Source organism: Pteropus medius, unplaced genomic scaffold (assembly GCF_902729225.1).
Source record: "Pteropus medius unplaced genomic scaffold, Ma_sr-lr_union100, whole genome shotgun sequence".
NCBI lineage: Eukaryota > Metazoa > Chordata > Mammalia > Chiroptera > Pteropodidae > Pteropus > Pteropus medius.
The window spans coordinates 42,081,022-42,096,275 of NW_024340849.1; the positions used below are offsets into that span (position 1 = coordinate 42,081,022).

The following is a 15,254-nucleotide window of genomic DNA, read 5'->3' on the forward strand; positions in this document are numbered from 1 at the left end:
GCCCCTCCTACCAGTCTCGCTACATTCTCCTCTTTATATCCCCAGTTATAGGAGTTCTGTTCAGCTAGTCTTCAGCTCTTTGTCTACATTGACTGTTTCATAATTTAGTTGCCGTTTTAATGCTGTCATGGGAGGAGGCGTGCACAGCGTTTACCTACTCTATCATCTTGACTGGAACTCCCTCTTGAATTAGATTCTTAATTAATTTGTCTTAATTCTTTTTTTATTGTAAGTATGTAAGACTATGAATTTTCCTATGGGTTCTACCTTAGTAATATTCCACAAGTGTTTTTTTCTGTTTGTTTAAGCTTTTGATTTTCGTCACACAATGACATGTTCTAATGGAGCCTAATGTTCTAACCTGATAATAGAAAATAAAAATTTGTTGTTATCACTTAAAGAAGTAAACCATTTCTCCTTTAGAAAAAAATGCAGCTCATTGCCAGCATTAATTTAATTTTACATAAACACGTTCTTTGAGGCTGAAGCAAATCTGACTATTTTTCGGTGTGGAAAAAAAATATAACAATGGTTCTTGGAGTTATTTCTAAACAGAACTTGTCTCTAATCCTAATGTAATAGAAATGTATATGATGATCAGTATTTAATAATTTTTTTCGTGTGGTAAATTTCAAAGCACAAAACAGCACAAAGTAGAACATCTAGGATTTGACATTTTCAGCAATCAAGAATTACTGCATTTTGTAAGTGGAAATACCACTACTAAAAACAAAATGCTATAAATAGAATGATGTAATTTGTTTCCAAAACTATTGACATACTAGAGCAATGGGAAAATAATCGTAAAAGTGAGATATTTCAGTGCAAACTTTGGGAATAAAAGTTAGGACTGTAATCCGCAAGTTACCTCGGGGTAAACACAGCAGCTGCAAGTGCCACCTGTGAGTAGTCTTGGGATAAACGAGAAATGGGTTAAGATCTACATATAAAACTTTACATAAGTTAAAAGGATGGGTAAATTTACAGGTGTAAATGTAAACAATTCTCCAATCCATGGCAAGTAATACCCCACAGTTCTGGTGGAAACCACCAGGTAAAAAAGGAAACTGGATTCAAAGCCTTGGACTTTCCCAACACTGTTAGACTTGCAAGACAGAAATGACAGCTGATTCAAGATCTCTTGCCAGACTCTAGAGATATCCTGGAATAGCCAGCTCTTACATATTAATACCTTGCACAGATCAAGAATTTAATAGTTTCACTTATTCTCACTCACCAAGACAATGGATTTCTCTTCCATTTACAGGTTCTCTCACTTCAGTCAGGAATTGACCCAGCTGCATGTATTGAGGGTTTAAATCAAAGGTATACGCAAGGTGCTAAACATATACCAAGGGAACAGTTAACTTGAATACAACAGCAAAACCCACAACAAGCTCTATAATCCAGCTTGTATCAGATACAAGCTTCGAGGACAAATTTCTTTTTAAAGATTTATTCCATTTTCATGAGGCTAGCATGAGGTGAGGCAAATGTATACTTCTGAATTATCTCATGCAGCAAATGCTACACATCTGCTTACAGTCCATTTGGAAGCATTTGCAATGGACAGTGGAGGGGCCTGACTTATATTCCTGCATACTGATCCAATCTGCTGGAAGGTGGACAGCGAGGCCAGAGTAAAGTCCCTGATTCACACTTGCATCTAGGAGCAGTGATGATCTTGACCTACATTGTGCTGAGGGCCAGGGCTGTGATCGCCTTCTGCCTTTTATCAAAGATGCCAGAGTATACGCTGTTCACACCAGACAGCACTGTGTTGGTGTACAGCTCCTTCCAGATGTCAACATCACATTTCATAATGGAGTTAAAAGTGGTCTCTTGAATGTCACAGGACTCCATACCAGAAAGGAGGGCTGGAGGAGAACCTCTGGACACCAGGGAACAGAACCATTGGGACTCAGTGGTAGCTGTCTCCTGCTCCAAGTCCAAGGCAGCATAGCAGAGCTTCTCTTTGATGTCATGCATGATTTTCCACTCAATTGTGGTGGTGAAGCAGTAGCCACACTCCATGAGGATCTTCATTAGGTAGTCTATAAGGTCCTGGCCAGCCAGCCAGGTGCAGACACAGATGGTATGGGGCAGCGATAGTCTGTGTGGATAACCCCATCTCCTAGGATTCAAGATAAAACCAGTGGTGTGGCTAGAGGCATACAGAGACAGCAAAGGCCTGGATGGCCACAAACATGGCCTGGGTGTTGAAGGTCTCGAATATGATCTCCACTGGCTTTGGGGTTCAGTGGGTCCTCAGTCAACAGCATCGGATGCTCCTCAAGAGGTATACACAACTGGTTGTAGAAGGTATGGTATCACATCTTCACCATGGGTGTCCCAGTTGATGATTATGCCATGTTCTATAAGGTAGTTCAGGGTAAGGATGCCATGCTTGCTCTGGACCTTCTGCCCCATGCCCACCATGACACCCTGGGCACCCCAACAATAGACGAGAACATGACTTGCTGTCATCATCCCCAGGAAAGCCAGCTTTACGTATGTCAAAGCCATTGTCAATGATGAGCACGGTGATTTCTTCTTGCATTGTGATCCGAAGAGACTGGGAGCAGAGGAGCATGGGGGCAGAGGCACAGAAGCACAGGAGAATGCTTGCAAGAGACTCCACAAGTTTATATGCAATGTGTTTTCATTGTCTACAATTTCAGTTGGTGGTTCCTCTTTGTTGTAACACTGTTTCAAATAGTTTTAAATTTCTATATAGATAGAATTTTGTCCCTCTAATTTTTTATTAATTTCTATTATATTGCATTGTGACCAAAGAATGCTATCTTAACTCTTTACTATTTAGACATTGCTGAGGTTTTTCTTTGTGGTTTAATAGTTTCTGTGAATGTTCACAGACAACTGAAAGAAAAGTGATTCTCTTTTTAGGACATATAATTTGATATATTAATCAGATCTACCATACAAATTATATTACTAAGGTTTCCATAATTTACTTATTTTTTATTTACTTTATCTCTGATAGACTGAGAACCAGAAAAGTTAAGTAATTTTACTAAGTTCTCAATAATAAATGGTAAAGTTCTTTAGAAAATGGCAGAGCTAGAATCGGGCAGTTTGACTTCAGAACTTCACTCTTAACTATTATAATTTGCTGACTTTCATGGGTGTTTATAAGACTTTTCTCCATGTGGTATCACTTGGGTGTCAAAACATTCAGTAGGAGAAAAAGAGATATCCCAGGAAAACAACTTGAATCAATAAAAGGACTATGGAGTGACATTAGAAGCATGGCAGAGTGACAGACATCCCCAGATCTCTCCCCTTGAAACAACAATAAGCTGAAGATCTAAAACTCAACAAAAAACACCCAAACTACACACCAGAACATCTGAGCATGGGATCTGCACATAAGAGCTACTATTAGTCAGAACCCTGGGTGTCAGATGGTGGACTGGGAGAAACAAAAAAGCTGCCTTTTGCAGCCAGAGCTCCCTGTAGAAGGAGGGAAAGGGGAGAAGGAGTGGGAAGTTCCCTGAACAGCCCTGCCTGGAAGAGCTGTGAGTTCCCCATGGCCAGTGGCAGTGCCCATCATCAGGGCAGAGGGAGAGAAACGAAGATGACAGAAAGGTGGGGATAGCAGAGAAACAACAGTTGATTTTTACCGGCCCTGGTAACAAAACTGAGGCTGAGCAGCATCACGCATCCCCAATGCAGAGGGCCACTCCTGATATACCCTCCGAGACCAAACACCACAGAACACCAGGGGAATCAGAGCAAACACTACCAAAACTGTCACTAACACTGACAGGAACTGAGACTGAGGTTAGCAAGTATGACTGAACATCCATAAGAAAGAAAAAGATATTATTAAAACTTTATATAAAGCAGAGATCCAAGTAGTTTAGATGCCACATACTGGACACCAAAAGAAAAATACCTTTTTTGCAATAAGCTAGGGACCATTATATAATAAATCTTTTGGGAAAAAAATCAAAATACCCTTACATTAATGCCCAGGCAGAGAAATAGTACATTAAACACCATGAACAACCAAGGGGACAAGACATCTCAGAAAGAAAGAGAAAAATCTCCAGAAAATAAGCTTAAAGACATAGAAATACGCGACTTAAATGACAGAGAAATCAGGATGGTACTTCTGAAAAAACTCAATGAATTCCAAAATGAATCATACCAACAATTTCAGGAATTGAAAAAACAACTAGATGAGCAGAATGAGTTTGAGATTGAAACCCTCAAATAGAAACAAATAGAGCTTCTGGAGATAAAGAGCACACTGAAAGAGTTGAAAAATGAAATAACGAGCTAGGGAAATAGAGTCGACCATATGGAGGGAAAGATCAGTGATATCAAAGATAGAAATCTAAAAATAAATCAGTAGGAAAAAGAGAAATCGAAAAATGAAAATTAATGTAAGAGAAATACAAGAACTAGCTGATACCATCATGAGAGAAACATAAGAATAATGGTCATTCTTGAAGGGGAGGAAAAGGAACAGGGATTGGAAAGCATTTCAGAAAAATAGTTGAGGAGAATTCCCCAAATCTAAGGAATGAGCTGGAGCTTGGAACTCAAGAAGTCAACAGAACGCCCAATTACCTGAACCCAAAAAAGGCCTTTACCAAGACATATTGTATTAGAATTATCAAAAATCAATGACAAAGACAGAATTCTCAGGGCAGCCAGGAAGAAGAAAACAGTAACCTATAAAGGAAAAGCCATTAGATTATGGTCGGACTTCTCAGCACAAACCTTACAAGCCAGAAAGAAGTGGAATCACATATTCAAACTAGTAAATGAAAGGAACTACCAGCCAAGAATAATGTATCCAGCTAATATCTCCTTTAGATGTGAAGGAGAAATAAAGACCTTTCCAGACATACAAAAATGGAAAGAATTCTCTACTACGAGGCCTGCACTACAGGAAATACTGTAAGGAGTCAGCTCACCTAAAAGAAATAAACAAAAAAGAAACATAATTAGGAGTAAGGTAACTAATAGGCTGATAAAAGCAGAGGAGTCCAACCCTAATTAGGAACAGGGCATTAAACTTAAAAATTGGAAGAGATTTGCTATAGTAAGATAGTAATAAACGTTCAGCATACATAGAAACAAATTAAGATAACAATGACTGAAAAAGGGAGGATTCAAAGGTCCAAATTCAAAAGGGGAATGGAGATAAAGCACATGCAGAAGAAAAGGGACGACTGTGTGTGTGTGTGTGTTTATATATATGTGCGTATTCTTTACATATTTGTAAAGGTAACCACATGCCAAAGATTCAGAATCGAAGTATATAACATAAAACAAGAAGGACCAGAGGGGAAATCCACAAAAAACAACCAAAATAAAGAAAACAGAAACAAAAGGACAAGGAAGCAATGGAAGCACTGAGCTACCAGAAAGCAAAAGATAAAATGGCTATAAGAAAACCTCATATTTCAATAATTACCCTAAATGTAAATGCACTGAACTCACCAATAAAAAGGCACAGAGTTGCAGAATGGATCAAAAAACAAAACCCAACCATATGCTGCCTCCAGGAGACACGTCTCAGCTCCAAAGACAAATACAGACTCTAAGGGAAAGGGTAGAAAATGATATTTCAAGCAAATGGCATTCAGAGAAAAGCGGGAGTAACAGTACTAATATCAGACAAAATAGACTTCAAAATAAAAAAGGTAAAGACACTGAGGGACACTTCATAATGATAAAGAGAAGTATGCACCAAGAAGACATAACACTTATTAACATCTATGCTCCCAATCAGGGAGCCCAAAATATGTAAAGCAATTACTAACAGAACTAAAGGGAGAAACGGACCAAAACACTATTGTAGTAGGAGACCTAAATACCCCAATGTCGGATATGGGCAGATCATCCAAACAGAAAATCAATAAGGAAATAACGTCCTTAAATGACACCTTAGAACAACTGGTCATAATTGACATTTACAGAGCCTTCCATCCCAGAACAGCTGCTTATACATTCTTCTCCCATGCACATGGAACATTCTCAAGAATCGACCACATACTGGGACACAGAGATAGCCACAACAAATAGAAGAGGGTTCAAATCATAGCAACCATATTCTCTGATCATAATGCTTTGAAACTAGAGATCAACTGTATAAAGAAAGTAGAAAGAACCACAAATACATGGAGATTAAACAACATACTACTAAAGAATAACTGGGTCAGAAAAGAAATAAAAAGAGAGATGAAGAGATACATAGAAAAAAGTGATAATGATAGTACAACATATCAAAATGTGGGGACACGGCAAAAGCAGTCATAAGAGGAAAGTTCATATCATTACAGGCCTATTTCCAAAAACAAGAACGAGCCCAAATAAACCACCTAACGCTTCATCTTTAAAAACTAGAAAAGGAAGAACAAATGAAGCCTAAAGTCAGCAGAAGGAAAGAAATCATCAAAATTAGAGCAGAAATAAATGAAATTGATAACAAAAAAAAAAAACAATAGAAAAAGTAAATGCAACAAAGAGCTGGTTCTTTGAGAAGGTTAGTAAAATAGACAAACCCCTGGCTAGACTCACTAAAGAAAAGAGAGAAACAAAATCAGAGACAAAGGAGGGGAAATTACGACTGACATCACAGAAATACAAAGGATCATACAAGAATATTATGAAAAAGTATGTAACATCAAATTTAATAACCTAGAAGAAATGGACCAGTACTTAGAAAAACACAACCTTCTTAGACTGACTCAAAAAGAACTGGAAAATCTAAATAGACCTATTGGCAGTATGGAAATTGAAACAATCATCAAAAACCTACCAAGAAGTAAAAGTCCAGGACCAGATGGCTTCACCAGTGAATTCTATCAAACATTCAAAGAAGACTTAATACCTATACTCAAACTCTTCCAGAAAGTCGAAGAAGACACAAAACTTCCCAACTCATTTTATGAGGCCAATATTACTCTGATACCAAAACCTGGTAAAAATAACACACACAAAAAATGAAAACTACAGATCAATATCTCTCGTGAACACAGACGCAAAAATCCTAAATAAGATACTAGTGAACCGAATGCAGCAACGTATTAAAAAGGTTGTACATCATGATCAAGTGTGCTTCATCCCAGGGGCACAGGGATGGTTCAGCATATGCAAATCAATTAATGTGATACACCACATAAACAAATTTTTAAATAAGAACCATATGATCATATCAATAGATGCAGAAAAAGCCTTTGACAAGATACAGCATCCATTTATGAGCAAAACACTCAAAATCAGTATAGAAGCAAAGTACTTTAACATAATAAAAGCCATCTATGACAAAGCCTACATTATACTTGATGGTGAAAAACTAAAAACCTTCTCTCTAAGAACAGGAAAAAGGCACAGCTGTCCACTATCACCAATGTTATTCAATATAACGTTGGAGGGCCTAGCAAGTGCAATTAGGCAAGGGAAATATATAAAAGGCATCCAAATAGGAAATGAAGAAATCAAACTATCACTATTTGCAGATGACATGATTCTCTATATAGAAAACCCTGAAGACTCCATAAGAACACTACTAGAAACAACAAGCAAATACAGTAAAGTTTCTGGATACATAATCAGTGTTCAAAAGTCCATAGAGTTCCTTTACTCTAAAAATGAAGTGTCAGAAAAAGAAGTGGAAAAACTAATTCCTTTTGCAATTGCAACAAAAAGAATAAAATACCTAGGAATAAATCTAACGAAACATGTGAATGACCTATATAATGAAAACTATAAGACCCTATTAAAAAAATGCAAAGAAATGGAAAGATATTCCGTGTTTTTGGATTGGAAGAATCAACATAGCTCAAATGGCCATATAACCTAAAGCATTATGCAGATTTAATACAATCCCCATCAAAATCCCATTGTATTATTAAAGAATTAGAACAATAAAAACATCAGTTTTGTATGGAAGCACAAAAGGCTCTGAATTGCCAAAGACATCCTGAGACAAAAGAACAAAGCTGGAGGCATCACTCTGCCTGACTTCAAATTATACTACAAAGTGACAATAATCAAAACGGCATGGTATTGGCAGAAAAACAGACACACAGATGAGTGGAACGGAATTGAGAGTCCAGAAATAAACCCATATTTACATGGACAAATAATTTTTGACAAAAAAGCCAAAAACATACAGTGGAGAAAGGAAAGCCTCTTCAATAAATGGTGCTGCAAAAACTGGAAAGCCACCTGCAAAGGAATGAAACTAGACTGTTGTCTATCACTACACACTAAAATTAACTCAAAATGAGTTAGGGACCTGAATAGAAGACCTGAAACAACAAATTGCATAGAAGAGAATGTAGAAAGTAAACTCAAGGACCTTGAACTTAAAGAGGATTTTCTGAATTTGACCTCAAAGGCAAGGGAAGTAAAAGCTAAAATAAATGAATGGGACTACATCAAACTAAAAAGCTTCTGCTCAGCAAAAGAAATCATCGACAAGGTAATGAGACAAGCATCGAATGGGAGAAGATATTTGCAAGCAATACCTCCGATAAGGGCCTAATATCCAAAATATACAAAGAACTCATACAACTCAATAACAACAACAGCAACAACAAACGATCCAATTAAAGAATGGGTGGAGGAACTTAACAAGACAGTTCTCCAAAGAAGATATATAAATGGCTAACAAACATATGAAAAGATGTTCAACATCGCTAACTCTTAAGGAAATGCAAATCAAAACCACAATGAGATACCATCTCACACCTATTAGAATAGCTATAATCAACAGGACAAGTAATAACAAATGTTGGAGAGGATGTGGAGAAAAAGGAACCCTCATACACTGCTGGTGAGAGTGCAAATTGGTACAACCACTATGGAAAACAGTACAGAGTTTCCTCAAAAAACTAAGAATTGATCTACCATATGAACCAGCAATCCTTCTACTGGGTATTTACCTCAGAGACTTGAAAACCCATATCCAAAAAGATATTTGCACACCGATGTTCATCGCAGTATTATTCACTGTGGCCAGGATGTGGAAGCAACCAAAGTGTCCTATGATAGATGATTAGTTAAGGAAGCTGTGGTACATATATACAATGGAATATTATTCAGCCATAAGAAGAGATGAAATACTGCCATTTGTGTCAACATGGGTGGACCTCGAGATAATCATGCTAAGTGAAATAAGCCAGACACAAAAAGTTGAAAATCACATGATATCACTTATATGGGTGATATAAACATAAAAGCAACAAATAAATAGGACAAACAGAGACTCATGGACATGGACAATGGACTAGTGGTTACCAGAGAGTAGGGAGAAGGGAAGAGATAAAGGGGGAAAATTTTTTAAATCATTTCTTCAATTAAAAATAAATAAATGCATACATACATACATATATACATACATACATACATACATACATACATACATACATACATACGTACATACATAAAAAAGAAAAAAAGTATCATGAGGACTTAGGAGTTTATGAAGCAATTTCGAAAGATATACAGGAAATTAGGTAATTCTCTCAAGAGCTAAGTAATGTTGTAAAATGTAACAAAACTAGAGAAAAAGGAAATGCAAACTGCATGGAATATTGGTCAATGAGGTTGCCAAGAGTGTGGTCTACTTAGCAAGGGTGTGGTGTGTTGGGGCAGGGAGGGTATAGTTATATTTGGGATGATAAATGGGTAATATCAAGCAACTAAGTAAGCAAGGGACAAGCTCCACCACCAATCTGTAAGAGGGTTATGATAATGTAACGGTTTATCCCTTGCAGACCTTCCAACCTGTGACTGGGGAGGAAAATATCATTTCTGGAGCAGGAGAATCCACCAGTTAGACAACTGCAGAGTTAAGCTACAATGGGTAATGCCCCTGAGTTGTTTTGCCCATGATGGGAGGTGACAGCTCTGTTGTGGTGGAAGGTGGGACAATGAGTAGCTCTTACTGGCAAGTCCTTCAATCCCTAAGAAAGGAGAAAGGTGATTGTGCTGAAGCAGCTAGTTCTGGTCATTAGCAGAAATGAGTCCACCTTAAGGAGGTCTTTGGATATTATGTCTAAAAGAGGATACAAACCGAGCATTGTCCTGCATGCAAAAATTACTCCCTGCATATCGTTTGGCTTCAGATGTAAGAAAGAGTGTCTGTTCTCCACAAATTAGAGAATAAGTTAGTTGCCTAGGCCCTCAGGAGAAGACCCTTAGGTACTTCGCTCACAAGGATAAAGAATGCAAAACTTTACCAATATGCTGGGAGATAAATGGAATGGTTGTTAAACCAGTTCCCTAGGTATCTGATAGCTTTGGAATAAGGAAGATGAGATTATGTCTATTTAAGAGACTTTGTTTTCTAGGTACCAGAAGGGTTAAGATCCAAGTTATTTGGACCCTCGGAAAGAAATTCCAGATCTGCTTTTATAACTACACCTTAATGCCTCACATTCTAGGATATGGAGAAGTGAAACAACTGGTTATTTGAAGCTGTCCACTCTCAGGTGAGCAAAGAAAGGTGTGGAATTGAATCAGGCCAGGAATAAAGTTGGTCACAGAGAAGGCACAAGGTTGAAGTGGCTCTGACACATCGAGCAGGAAACCTCTGATGAAAGTTGGCAAGCAAGGAGCGATACTGAAGACTGCAAACTCCAAATCCCCTGTGGTGTATGTGTTCAATCCGTAAGGAGAAGGTGAGTGATTGGGTGATTGAGAACTAAGAATGGCATATCTTGGTGTCTTGCCTTAAAGAAACCTCTATCCTGGGGAAAAGAAAGGAAACTTGAGGAGTTTCCTAAGTGAGAAATGTGGCTTTTAGGGGAAGAAAAATTAAGGAGACTCTAATTCTATGGGACAGTCACTCTAAGACTTGAAGAAGTCACCCAGAACTAAAAAAAAGCCAGTGAAAACCCCAACCAAAAAAGGCCTCCAGGCCATACCTCTAGAAAAAAAAGTTTATGAACTTCTAGTGAGAAAGAACTGGTAGTGGGATGTCTCAGGAAAACAGAGCAGGGTTTGGGCTCATTTGGTTCTAAAAACAGATGACTTGTTAGTCATTTTTGCAACTGCAGTCTAGTGTTGTTTGGTTAGAAACATTGTTCTGTCGGCTTGTCTGCATCCTGTTGAAAACATTGTTTATCACAGTCTGGCTGCTAGCAGAGTTGCTTTACACTTCCTTAGGCCGTAATTAGAGTTTAATTGAAGATCCTGGTTGGGGAAAATAATTTGGCTGACTAGAAGGTCATAGAAAAGCCTCAGTGGGTTTGTGACTCTAGTGGAGTACTCCAGGAAAAATTCAGCTAAAGCAGAGGAAAACGGGGAATATGGCTTAAGTGGAGGTAGGAGGCTGCTCAGCAGCTGGTGAAATATCTAAAGTGAAACTTATCTCACATAACTAGAAGTTATTTCCTACACTGAGAAGACTGAGGCACATGGGGAGAGAAAAACAAAGTTATAATGAATATAAGATACTGTGTACTTCCTCTTCCTGCTGCGGTTGGCTTTGAGCTAGAACACCTTGAGGAATTTGGCTTTGAGATGCAAGCAGTTTTTCTCTTAGGCTAGCAAAGTAGGAGACTATATTATTTAGTATAAACTTCTCTTTGTTTTGAAAAAGTAGCGGGTTTGGATAAATTTAGTTTTACAATGTAAAGCAAAAACATTCTCTAAAATAGAAAGGGTTGAGATACTGTGAATCTAAAAAATCTAAAATGTTCATGGGACTCCGTAAAGTGTGTATGTGTGTGTGTGTGAGCGCACGCGTGCACGCACGTCACTTTGTGACTCTGCTCAACTTCTTTCTTCTTTTTTGAGAAGCCTGTTTTTAGGTTTAGGTCAGAGGAACAGTAGGAGGGACACACCCAACAGCTGTAGAAGCAGGAAATATCTACTCGAAAACTGAAGAACAAAAACATGCAAATTGAGAGTATTTGTGCATATTTTGTTCCAACTATCTTCCATGAAAAAATCCACATTTGATATATGTACGATTGGGAATGGAGATGCTTGGCTCTCTTTGTGCAATATATCCAGCATGATTTAGGCAGTTCTATCTCTGCAAACTTATTATTTCCTTTGGAGAATATTTCTTTTCTAGATCACATTCCACAAGTATTAGGAGCTAAGTCCCACAGTACAGCAAAGGGGAGCAATTACAAGAATGATATTCACCTCAAGTTGGAGGAAGGTGTATGAAGAGGGACTGGCCTGGGCTTGACTAGGTTCAACTTAAATCAAACTATTTATAGGAGTACTTAGAACTAAAAAATATGAACTTTGAGGAATGTGAAAAATGCATACTGTCCTTGTTTTTCATAATTTAAATGATTATGTAAAAGCAAATGAGCTACTTGCTATAATATCTGTGTATCTCCTGTGGAGATGCTGCACTCTAAATTTTGTAACAGGCCAATTTCCCTTGAAGGGGAGAATGAGCAGTATCTAGTTCTCAGGGAAGAGCTTAGTTCTCCATTAAGAAAGTGAAACCTAGATAGCAAATAGAAACTTAATCTATGAGGGAACTTGTGTCTCTCTCTGGGTTTTGGAGACTATCTTTGATATAAGGCAGACATGTTTGAGGGACCACTGATTATTAGTGGAAGATGATCTCTGCCCATTTGAAGGCAAGGACTATAAGCTGCAAATGACTCAGCTGTATTTTTGTAAATCAGCCTATATATTCTTTTCTGCATTCATCACACTTTTTGTCCCACTCGGTTCAGTGTTTCTTAAAATGTGGTATTTGAACTGCCTTCATTAGAATCACCTGGAAGTTGTTAAAAATTCTTAGTCCTGAACTCAACTGATTCAAAATATCTGGTCTTGGAACATCCCTCACAGGTTATTCTTATGCATACTCCAGTCTGAAGGCCCCAGCAGGATCTCACCTAAGCTGCCAGGAATTAAGGAGGGGGTCTGTGTTCATGAAAGTGACAGAGTCTTAAAGATGTAGGTGGCGGTGGCAACAACAGGAATCCCAAGTGGAATATTGGAGCTTCAAAATCTAGCTATTCTATAGAGCCTATGTATAAATTTTCCTTCTACTGCCAACTGTGGAGCCTTTAGACTGTTATTGCAGGAAATTGTGATTTCCTGTAAACTCTGACTCTCTATAGAGAAACTTCAAAATACCTTATTTATTATTTGCCACCAACTGAGGCTTCCAAGCTGGGCTGCTGTTAAATCCTTAAGATGGTGATCTTTGAGCCAGGCAATATCTTTCTGCAACCATCTGAGTAGGATCCCCTTTGGGTGCTCAGTTCCATTTTCTCCAAATATTGCAATGACTCCTTACCGATGTTTTATTTGGAGCCTGAGTCAAAGGTTGGGAACTACTGACCTGCCTGCTATGTGGCATCACAGGACCTCCAATGCACTTGGTAATCATACAGGGCTCACAAGAGCACCCAAAACAGTGAATACTTCCTCCTTACCTTACATGCCTGCCATGCCCAACCCACTAAATACTTACATACTGTCAATCTCATCTTTTCTGCCACCTTTACATCTTGTGCATGCTTTATTCTGTTACTAATCTCCTATTAAAGCAAAACTGATATTTTGTTCTTCTTCCAGTATGATTAAGCAGGTCACATACTGTAGTTTGGAACAAAAATCTATTTTTTACTTTTAGATAAACTGAAAATAGTAGGCTCATCCCAACTAGTTTTGCTTCTAGAATAATAAACTCTGGGAAATTTCCTATAAACCTGGACTCTCTAAACAGTGTTATTCCTGATTTTTGCTATGCCAATATCTGAACACATGAATGATTTTTGTAAATATGATAGTTGTGTAAGATTTTTTTTTCACCATGAACGGACTAATATAAACTTGGTACATGATAATTTTGCCTTTCTTTTCCTTTAAATACTTATGTTTTGAATATGGTGAGCCAGTCTTTCTGGCTTCTTCAGAAAGAAGTCTGACACCGTTGCATTGATGACACATAAAGTTTGTCCACCCTTTCCTAAATGCCACAGTCTCTTGAACATTTTGGGGGTGCTTTCAGCCCTTTTTATTGTGCCTTCCAGAACCCCTTCATTGCAGTAAGATCACTTCTTAATAAAAAAAAAAAGCATTATCATCTACCCAGTGGTCACCTAAATCTGGGAGTCACCCTAGACTCCTGCTTCTCCTCACTCTCTTTTTTTATCTCCTAAAAGTTTTTCATATCAGTCTATAACACAACTATGACTTCATTCATTCATTCATTCAAGTGTGAGAGTTTTTTGTTTCGACCTGTTGCTTTTTTGAAAACATCTTTATTGACATATAATTCACATACCATAAATTTCACCCATTTAATGTGTACAATATAATGGTTTTGTGTATATTCACAGAGTTGTGCAACAATCACCACGATCTAATTTTAGATATTTCTGTCACTCCACAAAGACAGCACCCATTAGCAGTGAATCACAATCTCTTCCCTGAGTTTCTTTAACAGCTTCCAATTCATTATTAGTTTAAGCCCTTGCGATCCATTCTCCATGTTACAGTCAGCAAGAACTTTCTAAAGTGCAAATCTAAGTGTGCCCCATCCTAGGTTAAAAACCTTCAGTCGCTTCTTACTCCAATTGTTGTCCAGATAGAGTACAAAATCTCAACAGCCTGTAGGGATCTTACCACTTTTCTTAACTCATGAATAAACAATATTTTAGAATCATTTGGGGATGATGATGGACAGACTTCAGAAAACTGATGAACCCCATGAATGTGTAGGCAATAGTTGAAATGTAGTTTCACATGTCCCCACATGAAGAGAAGATGCTAAATTGCATTCAATTTTCCAAGGCCAACTATTTGGAAAAGCAGTTTAATTATATATAGTTTTACCCATTTTACAATTTTACCCATTTTATAGTTTTACATAGTTTGTATTTTCATTTTATCTATGGATTGGGAAACACAATCATATTTTCAGAGTTTGAGGTTTCTAAAGATCATTCTGGTCCAGGGACTGTGGTGTAGGGAGAGGCAGCCCAGGGCAGAAAAGTCTTAGTTGGGGGAATAAGGTCTAAATTGAGCTCAGTTAGTTAAACCAATGGTGTAGGGAGGTGGTTGGTAGAGAAGGAAAGAGCTAGGAAGGGTCATGGAAAGGAGAGAGAGAAGTCATTGGAAGGAAGAGTGAAATGTCAATGCCACAGAAATCTGGTCTTTATTCCCTGGGCCACTTCCTCCTTGGGAAGATGGGAGGGTGTTGGTGCTTTTTCTTGCTCATCTTTGAAGCCCCAGCACCTGGGACATGACAGACATATGACTGGCAACAAATGCAG

The 15,254-nt window shown here is 38.0% G+C and overlaps 1 pseudogene; it reads right to left on the minus strand.

Moving 5' to 3' along the window:
- Nucleotides 1-1,508: 1,508 nt before the first annotated feature.
- Nucleotides 1,509-2,593, minus strand: LOC120589278 (actin, cytoplasmic 2-like; annotated as a pseudogene).
- Between the last annotated feature and the right edge of the window lie 12,661 nt (nt 2,594-15,254).